Raw genomic sequence first — 13,762 nt, 5'->3', positions numbered from 1 at the left:
GAATAAAGTATGCATCATCTTCATTACTGCACTACTGTATCTGTTCAGAGGTGTCACTCTACCCAACTACCAGTTTTTACAGCATTCCCTGTTGCGCTCCTGAACTTCTAATCAGGCCTTTAGCCACCAGCCTTCTCTTATAATCCCATTCTCTAGGCTGCAGGAGGCAAGAGTAGGGAGTTGACACCTTGAGTGTGCTCTAGTACAGACAGTAAACCTTGTAACAAACCTCTGCCAAGGCAACACAATCCAGTTGTCTTTTAGAGAGGCTTGAATCCATATATATTACCTTCTTTATTAATTGCAGACAAGCCAGAACTCTAAATATCAAGCTGGCACGTTCCACATGGAAAAAAGCCTTGCCATCTATTGACCAGCTACAGTTTAAGAGAAAAATGCTTAAACTCTGTGTACAAAAACAGACCTCAATATGGGTTCATCATTCAGCAACACAACAGAAGTTACAGAAAATGTAAAATTAACATTACCAATCAGGATTAGAAGCATCCATATTATCAACCTGTATATTCTTACTAGAACATTTCACAGAAACATGACAAAACATATGGAAATCTGTTTTCTCTGACTTTGAATAATCACTTTTCCTTCAAAGGGAACCTTTCTATTGATTTCAGTGGGATCTGGATCAGGACCTTCAAGTTCCACTATTCCCAATTCTACCATTGACCAGCTGTGTGACCTTGCGCAATTTGCTAAAGCTTTGTGCCTGAATTTTCCCCTCTGTGAAACTCTGATAATACTTTTTATCACACAGCAATGTTAAGGCTTAATTATTATTTTAATTACTTTCAGAGCCTCAGATGAAATGTGCTACAGTATATAATTGTGAAATATTACTACTGTACATTTCTTTTTCTGCCCTAATCTCTATTCTATGGCACTGAAAATGGCAAAAATGTGATTAACTGAATCATGTATCCAAGACATTACAGAAGGATTGCTGAGGATCATCCAGCTCTCTGATTACTACCCTATGCTGCTCACTGATATGGGCACTAATGGTACTGCAAGGCATGACCCCGAGCAGATCAGAAGTGACTACAGGGCTCTGGGAGTGAGGGTGAAGGAGTTGGGGGCGCAAGTGGTTGTTCTCATCGATCATTCCAGTCAAGGGTCGGGGTCTGGGAAGAGCTAGACAAATCCTGGAGGTAAATACATGGCTGCACAGATGGTGTCACCAGGAGGGTTTCAGCTTCCTTGACCATGTGATCCTGTTCTGAGAAGAAGGGTTGCTGAGCAGAGATGAGGTCCACCTGTCAAAGAAGGGGAAGAGTATCTTTGGACACAGATTAGCGAACCTAGTGAAATGGGCTTTAAACTAGGTTTGTTGGGGGGGAAGGAGACAAAAGACCACAGGTAAATCCAAAATATGAAGACATGGGCAAAGGATTGGAATCTGGGGGGGAACATAGGTGTGACACTGATCCAGAAAAGGTTAAACAACTTGAAGGCTAAATTACCAAAAGTCTACATTTAAAGACATATTAGGGCCATTCCTTGTAAACAGCTAATGAAGCCATGTTAGACAGACTAGAAAAATGTACACTTGTATTGTTAGAGAATTAGAAGAAGATAGTGATTGTAATTGCTAATAAGATTGGGACTTTTCAACTTGGAAAAGAGACGACTAAGGGGGGATATGATTGAGGTCTATAAGATCATGACTGGTGTGGAGAAAGTAAATAAGGAAGTGCTATTTGCTCCTCATAACACAAGATCTAGGGGTCATCAAATGAAATTAATAGGCAGCAGGTTTAAAACAAACAAAAGGAAGTATTTCTTCACACAACGCACAGTCAACCTGTGAAACTCCTTGCCAGAGGATGTTGTGAAGGCCCGAACTATAACAGGGTTCAAAAAAGAACCAGATAAATTCAGGGATGATAGGTCCATCAATGGCTATTAGCCAGGATGGGCAGGGATAGTGTCCCTAGCCTCTGTTTGCCAGAAGCATGGAATGAGTGACAGGGAATGGATCACTTGCTGATTACCTGTTCATTCCCTCTGGAGTACTCGGCATTGGCCACTGTCGGTAGACAGGATACTGGGCTAGATGGACCTTTGGTCTGACCCAGTATGGCCGTTCTTATGTTCTTATGTTGTATTTAGCTGTGGAACCTTTTGGCAAAGGAGGAGCCTGTGCAGAAAGGATGGGATCCACCTAAGCCAAAATGGAACCAGATTGCTTGCACTTAAATTTAAAAAGGTCATAGAGCAATTTTTAAACTAAGGGCTGGGGGAAAGTTGATAGGTGTGGAGGAGCAGATGGTTCAGACAGTGACATCCCTTAAGGGAGGATCTATTAATGGAGATTCTCTATGTCCTAGTAAGGAGGAGAGGAGATAAAAATACGGGTAAGATCTGATGAGAAAAAGTCAAATGAAAAAAAGAGTCCCATTCAATTACATCATGTAATGGCAGACAGCTAAAAAGTTACAATTGTTTCAAGTGCTTATATACAAATCCTAGAAGTCTACATCATACAATGGGTGAAATAGAGTGCTTCGTATTAAATGAGGATATTGATATAATAGGCATCACAGAAACATGGTGGAATGAGGATAATCAATGGGACACAGTAATACCAGGGTACAAAATATATCGGAAAGACTGAACAGGTCATGCTGGTGGGGGAGTGGCACTATATGTGAAAGAAAATGTAGAGTCAAATGAAGTAAAAATCTTAAATGAACCAAACTGTACCATAGAATCTCTATGGATAGTAATTCCATGCTCGAATAATAAGAATATAACAGTAGGGATATACTACCAACCACCTGACCAGGATGGTGATAATCACTGTAAAATACTTGGGGAAATTAGAGAATATAAAATAAAAAACTTAATAATAATGGGGGATTTCACTTATCCTCATATTGACTGGGTACATGTCACTTCAGGACAGGATGCAGAGATAAAGTTTTTTGATACCTTAAATGACTGCTTCTTGGAGCAGCTAGTCCTAGAACCCACAAGAGGAGAGGCAAAGGGGATGGCTAATGTAACATGTAACCAGAATGTTCCTGTCTGTTATTATATTCTATTGATTCAGAGATCAAAAGGGAATATTAACATTTAGATGAAACTTGAGTGTAATAACATCATTGTCTATATTTCTTTTTGAAGTTTAGTAAACGCTATGAACTGATTAATGGAAAGCACTTTATGATGCTGATGAATGCAACTAAGTACCTGTGTATACATAGGAAATAGATTTTTACTTCAAAGCCACTATTCTTCACCAAGGGATACCTGCTGTCAAGAGATTATCAATAGCCTGCCGGAGATCTATAAAAGAACGCTAGGGCCCCAATCCCGTATCTCAGATCTGCTTAAGTTTGGTCAGAGGAAGCTTGCGTTGCAAGACTGAGGTCTCCAGCTCCAGTCTGGATTACCCTGCTACTTCTCATGGAAGAATTAGAACAAACTCTACACATGGACTGCATATTTGGAATATAACCTCATTAACTGATTCTGGAAAGAACTTATGCAACTCAGCAGTTCACCATCTCTACTATGAAACTGACCTAAGAGCTTTATTCATATCTGTATGTATAATGATCTTTTATCCACAATCCTCTCTCTTTTCTTTTTAAATAACTTTTAGCTTAATTAATAAGAATTGGCTGTAAATGTGTATTTGGATAAGATCTGAAATAATCATTGACTTGGTGGGTAATGTGTCCGATCTCTTGGGATTGGTAGAACTTTATATATGATGAACAAGATTTTCAGTAATCCTCATCATATGTGACTTGGCTGTCTGGGTGGGATATAAAGGGTAACAAGAAAACATTTTACAAATACATAGGAAGCAAGGGACAGGGTCAGGCCCACTAAATGAGGAGAGGAAGACAATAACAGAAAACACAGTAATGGTTAAAATGTTAAATGCCTTTTTTGTTCCAGTTTTCACCAAAAATGTAACAGTGATTGGATGACTAACATAGAGAACATCAGTGTAAACGGGGTAGGATCTAAGAATAAAATACGAAAAGAACAAGTTAAGAATTACTTAGACAAGTTAAATGTCTTCAAGTCATCAAGGCCTGCTAAATACATTCTAGAATACTTAAAGAACTGGGTGAAAAGATCTCTGAGCCATTAGCAATTGTCTTTGAGAACTCATGGAGGAAAGATACCCGAGTACTAGAAAAATGCAAATATAGTACCTATCTATAAAAAGGGAAATAAGGACAACCCAGGGAATTACAGACCAGTCATCTTAACTTCACACCCAGAAAGATAAGAGAGCAAATAATCAAACAATCAATTTATAAACACGTAGAAGAAAATTAGGTAATAAGTAACAGTCAACACGGTTTTATCAAGAATGAATCATGTCAAACCAACCAAATAGCCTTCTCTGACAGGGTAACAAGCCTTGTGGATGGGGGAAATAGTAGATGTGATATTTCTCAACTTTAGTAAGGCTTTTGATACTGGCTCACACGATTGTCTCATAAACGAACTAGAGAAATATAGCTTAGATGAACCTACTATAAGGTGGTTCACAACTGGCTGGAAAACGATACTCAGAGAGTAGTTTTCAATGACTCGCAATCATATTAGAAGGGCATATTGAGTGGGTTCCCACAGGGATCCGCCCTGGGTCTGCTTCTATTCAATATCTTCATAAATGATTTAGATAATGGCATAGAGAATACACTTATAAGTTTGCGGATGATACTAAGCTGGGAGGGGGTTGCAAGTGCTTTGGAGGACAATATTAATATTCAAAATGATCTTGACAAATTGGAGAAACAATCTCAAGTAAATAGGATGAAATTCAGTAAGGACAAATGCAAAATATTCACTTAGGAAGTACCAATTGTGACAGACCCAGACCAGTGGGGTACAGGAGTCTGGTAGAGGGCAAATATACTGGTCACTGGACGGGTTAGGGTGTTGGTACCCACGGCAGAAAGCAAGCTTCTGGCCCAATGGCAGGGGCCCTATGAGGTGGTTGAACCCGTGGGGGAAGTAACCTACAAGGTGCGGCAGCCAGGACGCAGAAAACAAGAACAGATTTATCACGTTAACCTTCTGAAACCCTGGCATGCACAAGAGGCATGCACAACGGTCCAAAAAGACCTAACCCAGGAAAACAAGCCTTCCAAACAGGTGAGAGTGTCTCCCGATTTAACACCAGACTAGAAGAATGAGGTGTCTGAGATGATCTTCCGGAACCAAGATGTGTTCTTGACAAAACCGGGTCGAGTTTACCGAGACATATCACCACATCGTCACGAACCCTGGGGCCAGAGTAACGAGGCTCTATCGGGTGCCAGCGGCAAAAAGGGAGGAAATAAAAGCAGAAGTAAAAAAAATGCTGGAGTTGGGGATCATCGAAGAATCCCACAGTCAGTGGTCCAGCTCAATCATGCTGGTGCCCAAACCTGATGGCACCACAAGATTTTGCAACAACTTCCAGTGACTAAACGAAGTATCCCAGTTCGACGCGTACCCCATACCTCGCATAGATGAGCTAGTGGACCGTCTGGGTAATGCCCGGTACTTGACTACCCTAGACTTGACAAAGGGGTACTGGCAGATTCCCCTTGCAGAAGACGCAAAGGAAAAGACTGCGTTCTCTACACCAGAGGGTCTTTTTCAATATACTGTCCTCCCTTTTGGACTACATGGGGCCCCAGCTACCTTCCAGCGCCTCATGGACAAGCTATTACGCCCACATAACAGTTATGCTGCTGCCTACTTGGACGATGTGGTCATTCATACCCCAGACTGGGAAACCCACCTGGAGAAGTACTAGACACCCCGCTTCAGGAAAGATGTGGACAAATTGGAGAAATTCTGGAGGAGAGCAACAGAAATGATTAAAAGCTCTAGAAAACATGATCCACGAGGAAAGATTGAAAAAAACTGCATTCGTTTAGTCTGGAGAAGAAAAGACTGAGGGGGAACATGATAACAGTCTTCAAGTACATAAAAGATTGTTTTAAAGAGGAGGGTGATATATTGTTCCGTTTAGCCATGGAGGACAGGACAAAAAGCAATGAGTTTTAATTGCAGAAAGGGAGATTTAGGTTAGACATCAGGAAAATCTTCCTAGCTATCAGGGTTAAGCACTTGAACAAATTACCTAGGGAGGTTGTGGAATCTCCTTGGAGATTTTTAAGAACAGTTTAGACAAACACCTGTAAGGGGTAAGCTAGATCACTGGTTCTCAACCAGGGATCTGGGGGCCCCTGGGAGCTGGGAGCAAGTTTCAGGGGGTCTGCAAAGCAGGGCCAGTGTTAGACGTGCTGGGGCCCAGGGAAGAAAGCCGAAGCCCCACCACATGGGGCTGAACTCCAGGGTCCTGAGCCCTGCCACCCAGGGCTGAAGCCTAACTTAGCTTTATGGGGGCCTCTGTGGCATGGAGGCCTCTGCGGCATCTGGCCCCAGTCAATTGCCATGTTTGCTGTCCCCTAACATGGATCTGGCTTTTATATGCAGAAAACTAGTTATGGTGGCACAGGTGGGCTGTGGAGTTTTTACAGGATGTTGAGAGGGCCTCAGAAAGAAAAAGGTTGAGAACCCTTGGTCTAGACATTCCTCTCCTGGAATTGACACCCCCTCATCTATTATTGGGAGTGGACTACATCCACCCTGATTGAATCGGCCCTGTCAACACTGGCTCTCCACTTGCGAAGTAACTCCCTGCTCTCCATGTGTCAGTATATAATGCCTGCATCTGTAACTTTCACTCTATGCATCCGAAGAAGTGAGGTTTTTACCCACGAAAGCTTATGCCCAAATAAATCTGTTAGTCTTTAAGGTGCCACCAGACTCCTTGTTGTTGTTGTTCCTGGTCTAGATAATATTTAGTACTGCCTCAGTGTGGGGGACTGGACTAGATGACCTATTGATGTCTCTTCCAGTCCTCCATTTCTATGATTCGATGTGGGAATTAGAGTTCAGAAATGGTGAGGAGCTCCATTTTACACCATTTCTGGAAATGTCCAAATTTAGGAAACTACTAGGGAAAGATGAAAGATGATTACAAGAAAAAAATTACTGCTACTGAGCTAGTGCAATTATGCTTCCAGCCCAAGAGAAACAGCTAATCACAGCTGTCCTAGAAGAGAAAAATATAAAGTTACAAAAAACTAAAGGTCACTAACATCAAAACATGGTATCAGTTTATTATATGATGGCCAAGATCCTCTGATGTGACTTGTAATCTTCAGTGTCTAATTGGAGACACTCTGAAGGGGCCCATTTCAGAAGATGGTGCGCTCAACATTTTCTGACATTCAGACCCCTTTATGATATTCTCATTCTGGCACACAAAATCACTAGCCACTTTTGAAAAACTATTCCCATTCATTCATATATATATATATATATGAAATAGAAAACACTGAAAAGGAATCCTGAATCAAAGAAATAAAGTATTTAGAAATTTTTACTAGATTTCAGTAACAACTATTACAGAACTGTTGAAGAATCTGTTTGACTAAAATAGAAAAATTATGCTCTCAAACCTCATTCAACCTTTGAACAAAAATTACAAATGCTTTTGAATCTCAAAAAAACACTTTTTAAAAAAGTAACATTACTTAAATTTTATTACTTTCTGCTTTTATACAACTTGAACCACCTATTCCTTGTTCTTGCAAGGACTTGAAAGATAAGTGCCAAAATATTGAAAAACAGCTGTTCTTATGAACTCTCCAGACCAGTTTTGCTGACAAGAGAGGCTTGGATAACTATCAAACTTTGGGGGTAAAGCTTTCGAGGTTGACGCAACAGTGTCTCTGTGTGTGTGTGTGCATGCGCAAATACAAGCCAAACACAAATTACTGTTATTGTAATTTACATACTTAACCTTTTTTATGGGATACAGCTATCATTGGGACTACATTTTTAAAAATGGAGTGCAAAGTATAAAATACAAACGTAAGCAATGGTATGTACAATCTCACATGAAACACTAGGTAGCTGCATGTTGCAGATGCATATTACCCATTTTTTACATTCAGCAAAATATTTTAGGCACACAATTTAGAAAACATAGCCTGATGTTTTTGAAGTCATGCAAATAATTTATTTTGCAGCATGAATCTGGAATTTTTCCTTTGTTACTGAGCTGCAGCAAGTATATGCGAGAAGTTTTTTCAGCCATGTTAATGAAATATAAAAGATGCACTGTCTGTTGCACAGTTTACTAAGCCTTTATTGTAATTGCTGTATGAGGAACAAGAACACAGTATCATAAATCTTTAAATATGCAAACAAAACTTCAAATCAAGGGAATATTGGTAATTGCTGTATCAGAGAACAAGTCATACCAATTTGATTGCAATGCCATGATCACCTTCAATGAGCAGTTCAATATATACATGTTTTCTAGGAAAGATACTGTAAATAACCTTTTCTTAAAGGGACAGATGACTTTCTGTTGAAAACCCAAAGTATCTCTTCCTGAAAAAGAAAATAAATCCTATGCAGAATCCCTACAGGATGCAAAATGAAAACCACAAGACATTTTTTAAATTATAAAGAATATGGATACACTAGCTCTCCATAGTTTAGTTTCAAGCTAGGTTTCCATTATAAACTGAATGCTGAAACCATCTTTCCTTTAACATTGCCAGAATTACACTATCCATATTAATATTTCACATGCAGGAGCTCACACTAAGATAGAATTTTATTTTTCAAAGTCTGAGGGAAATCATGCATAGTGCTTGTGGCAAAGAAAAAAGACGGAAAATAACTCCCTTTTAAAAAATGAAAAACAAAATGTAAGGAAAAAAAATATCACCTCAGAAAAGATAACCTCCTAAACCTAGGGCGAGGTGAGGCGAGCTTGGATGGGTGGAGTGACACCTCTGTAAGAATTGTAAAGTAAATAATTTCCCCTTCCCTGTAGATAATCATTAGGATCTTCCCTTCTAGAAAGTAAAAAGCTTAAATGACATCCACCCCTATCCCCCTCTCCCCCCCCCCCCAAAAAAAAGGGTTCCCGGGGAAAAAAGGGATTTTCTCAAATAAATAAAAACGTATTTGGGGAGGGGAAGGATGGGATAATTTGGTATCACTAACCCTGGAAACCAGCTATAGACCACGGAGAGTCCCTATTCAAAAACAGCACCTCCATATAATATGTAGATATGGCTTCCGCTCTGGCTTCTCTTGCACCAAGGGCTCTGGTGCAGACAGTGTCAGTGCTTCCTGGAAAACTTAGAACTGTCTATCCTTTCGGCTGGTGTTCCTGGAGAGACCAAATTACCTGGGTGTGGAGCTGTTCTGTATGGGCTCTCTATCCCAGGAGTGCATAATTGTCGTCATCACTAAAATTTGGATGGAAGGTATTTTTGAAGTCTATTTCTAACTGCAGATTGTCCCTAGACTACCATCAGCCCAGAGACACAGAAGATTGTCTGTTACATTGACAGGGTGCAAGAATCCGTTTAATATTTGCTTCCCATTTGCCTGAGCCCCTGCTCTCCAGTCTGATTAGAGAGAGCTGGGACTTCTTTCCTATCCAGTTGGAAGGTCCTTGTGAACACACCTACAGCGTGGGACCAAAACAATCAAGCATTAAAGAAAACCATATTGTGCTGTACCAGTCGATGATGGGCAGTGGCAAATGGCAGGCCAGTTAAAACTTTTGTAGGAGATTCAGGTCCCTTGTAGTCTTTTTGGAGGAAGATTATTGGGCAAAATGTAGGTGAAAAGTTCAAAGGAGCATAATAAATAGTTTATTCTAAAGCTGAGAAATAGAGGCTTTTATGTATAAACAAACATAGGTAGAACCTTGTCCAAAGATGCTTAAGGTCAAAGGGCATATTCAGGCACCAAAATGCAATTCTGGAAATTATGCTTAAGTAAAAAACACTTCCCTGGGAGAAACCAGTAGTCATCTGTATAGGTTTTGCTAGGCACTTGTGTCATGGAGGACCATGAGTGTTGAGCGGGGCTACCCCTGTTGGCCCAGTGTAGGATTGGTACACCCAATCACACAAGTGTTGGGTCTCTCTGTGAGATCAGACAATTGCAATAAGGAGGGCTCAGCCCCCCGAAAGGCCGAGCAAACAATCATTCCACAGCCCCTGGGCAGGGCAGGGCAGAGCAAAACAAACTGTCTGTTGCCCCTGAGCCTCCTGGCTGAGGCAGGCAATAGCAGTTGGAGTTCTGACCCCCTGGGCAGGGCAGAACAAACAGTCTGTAGCCCCTGAGTGGGGCAGAGCAAGCAAACAATAGCCACCTCTAGTGGTAAGTGGGAGGCGGGGTAGTAGGGGAACCCAGGCCCACCCTACTCCACTGGGTTCTGACCCAGGGCCCTATGAAGCTGCGAAATTCCCAGTTAAGGGTTTAAGCATCAGCTTCTAATACATTTCCTGAGTGACTTCCTCCGCAAGGTGCATCTCGGGCATCTCCTCAGCTGGCAGCGGCTCGGCATCCTAGTCAGTCTACATGGACTGAGCTGGGCTGCTTTCTTTTATCTGTCCCTTCCACCTGGCGCATGAGTAGCAGAGGTGAGGGGGCGTGGTCTTCTGGGCCCACAGTGATTCATCAGACACCACTGACCCAGTGTGGGGTTGGTACACCCCATCACAACTCAAACTAATATTTTGCAAACATGATCTGAAGCCTGACAGATACTTCAAGGTAGAGCAAAAAAGATCTGCCAGAACTTTCATTGTAAATCAGTACAAATTTTGGATGTGAACTGAAGTGTGATATTTAACAGACAGATAATGTCACTGCAGTATAATATCTGAAGCATGTACCCAGCTAACATGAAGGCAAACTGACTGCTAGCTGAGTACACTCAAGGAGCGAACATTTCATTAATCTATTGACTGCTCTGGTGCATTATCTGCAAACAGTCTACATAAAGGTTACATATCTTCCTAAATCTGTAATTTAATCCTTTTTCTGATACATGCAGCCTATGATTCTGTCATTTAGTTAACATTGTTTGCACTCATGATAGGTGATGGATTAACAGAGCTCTAAACTGGAATCATTTATTCATCCACAGTAAAGGTACAGTCATGGATAAAGGCAGTGCAGAACTCCCACTTTGTCACATGCTAAGATTGCTAACCAGATTGTCAACTGTGGTTATGGTTCTATAATTGCACTAATGTATATTATACTAACATCAGCACATTTCACATGGCAACAATTTTCACATGACATGCACATTTTGAATTACATTATGAGACCACCCTTCTTTGACTGTGTTATATATTATTTGTATTCCAGCATAAGGCATTGTTCACAGAGTAAAAAGGAACAGTTCTTGCAGGGGTAGTTTAAAAATCTAAGACAACAAGCAATACAAATTTTAGAAGAGAGTGATAGAATCAAGTTGTGTACAGTTTTTATTTACATCAGCCCCGCTTCTATTTAAAGTTGCCCTGCCTTTTCCATTGTAAGGTTGTGTTGTTAGTTGCTTATAATTTAGGTAAACAAACTGTATAGATTGAAACTTTCCATGCCTGCGGTCTGCCTCAAGCTGTTTTTTTTTTGTTTTGTTTTGGTTTTATTTATTATTTATTTTTGAAAGTTTCAACAAAACAGTGAGCCATTTCCAAAAATGAAGCTAGGGAAAATTAGATGGTTTTGCCCATGTTAAAAATGTCTTACAATAATTTTGTTAAGAAACACTTACACCTCCCTATTTTGGTACAGAGCTTTGAAAGTTGGCAGGGGGAGAGGGGGCACCCTAGTGCCAGGGATGTGCCTTTTGTTGTCCCTTTCATGATCCCCCTACATTTGGCCAAGTTGTAAGCCTCTGGAAAATAAAACTCACTGTGCACATATTCAACAGAGGTTTATGAGAGGATGGCAGTTAAATTCTCTGGAGATTCCATCTGCACTGAGCACACTCATTGAGTATGTGCAATCCCAGGACTGCAGGGGATGAGCAGGACTTTTCCTGCCATTGTTCCTCGTGGCTGCCCAGGGCTGCTGTTTTGTCAGGCATCAGTAATTGAAAGCAGGGAGGAACTCTTTTCTGGGCTCTCAATGCTCCTCTTACTGGTGCCCAGGTACCGAGGAGGAGGAGGAGGAAACTGTTTGATTCAAATTCTAACGTGTGAGGCATGGGTGGGGGCAGGGGGAAATAAAAAGCAGCCTCAGAGCAATAGGAGCAGAAAGGTGGGAGGTATTGGAGAAGAAGGGGACAGGAGCTAGGAAGGAGGAAATAGGAAGAGAATGGAAGGAGGGAGAAAAGGACAGGGATAGACTGGGGTAGAGGGGTGACAGCAGTGTGGCCACTGATGCATCCCCAGAATATTGGACATTCTGGTACTTCCAGGAACAAAACTTCCAGCCTCACTCTGCCTGTGTGACCCTGCCCTTACTGGTAAGACCTTGCATGCAAGTGTGTGCAAGGTTACGGCTTATAGAAGATGCTGTTTTGAAGAGTGCCCTGTCCCTGCTAGTATGATCTCACACACCCCGCTCTGCAGGGGCAGAGCAGCATGCTCTTCAAAATGACATTCTCCGTGCAGGATACCAGACAAAGTCACAGCCAAATTTGTCTCAGTACCGGACAGGGGACAAACCATAGAAAAACAGGACTGTCCAGCTTAAAACCAGAGTAATGGCCTGCTTAGGTGAAAGGGCAGAAGCATCTATAACTATTAGAGCACAGTCAGCTCCAGAACTTGGAATTAAAACCAGAATTCCTGAGTATCAGCATTCCTTTGCTGTCAGCAAATAGCTGTGGCAAAATGTCTCTCTCTTCTGCAGTCAACCTTAATTTGGCATTTCCTAACTTTTGAGTGCTTTGATTTTCCAACTTTAATATACTTGTAATTTTTTAATCTAATAACCCTATACATATTCTCAATGATTAAATAAAGATGCATCAACTATATCTGACTGCTGCTCAACCTATTCATTATTACCTGGGCAATTTCTTGTAGGAATCAAAGAAAAAGTAGGCTTTGGAAAGGAATTTGAATGAATAGCATACAGACAATACGGATCAGTTCAGGAAGCATATTCTATGCATAGGGGACAGCATAGCAGAGGTACAGAGACAGTTGTGGGGGAAGCACTGCAAACAAGAATGACATGAACAAGAAATGAGCAGATATGCAGGGAGTGGAAATGCTTTGAAGGGTCTAGGAGGTAAGGAGAGTAACCTTAAACTTGATTAGGTGAAGAATGAAAAGCCAGTGGCAGGCATAAAAGAGGGTGTGTCATGGTCAGGATGACAGACAAAGAAGATAATCTTAACCTCTGCATTTTAAATAACATGAAGTGGGGAAAGGGGGTGGGAGTGTGGGTGTTGTGCAGCATAGAAAGAAGTAAGGTAGGAAATGATAAGGGCATGGATAAAAATTTTTCCTTCTGTGGCTAGAAAGGAAATTAGAAAGGCAACCAGACTATGACTGAACAAGAGAGAATATTCTTAGAGCAGTTCAGATGCTTCAACTCAAACCACCAAAGTTTTTATTCTTGGCTCTCCTTCATACTTGAACTATGTAAAGGTGAACCAGCAGTGGTTTGTGTGTGTCTGTGAATTGTCTGTATAAACATTTTGTGAACTATTTTACCACATCTGGTTTATAATATTTATAAATCTTTCCAATGTTGAGAGTTATAAGCAAGCCTTTAGAGCTCAAGCCTGGTTTGTACTTTACAGGTCCCATGGGGCTAATCACATGGTATTTCTCATTTCCCTGATGGTCTGTACCTACTTCACATGATCAGAAAGATCATTCCACTTTGGGATATCCTCAGTGCACCTATTATCTCAGGTAGC

At 41.1% G+C, this 13,762-nt stretch overlaps 1 protein-coding gene across 1 annotated transcript in view; it reads right to left on the bottom strand.

Moving 5' to 3' along the window:
- Positions 1-13,762, bottom strand: part of CFAP47 (cilia and flagella associated protein 47) — a 660,392-nt gene that overhangs the window by 241,365 nt on the left and 405,265 nt on the right. The window lies entirely within an intron of this gene.

Source organism: Trachemys scripta, chromosome 1 (genome assembly GCF_013100865.1).
Source record: "Trachemys scripta elegans isolate TJP31775 chromosome 1, CAS_Tse_1.0, whole genome shotgun sequence".
NCBI lineage: Eukaryota > Metazoa > Chordata > Testudines > Emydidae > Trachemys > Trachemys scripta.
This window is presented reverse-complemented; position numbering and strand designations above follow the sequence as displayed.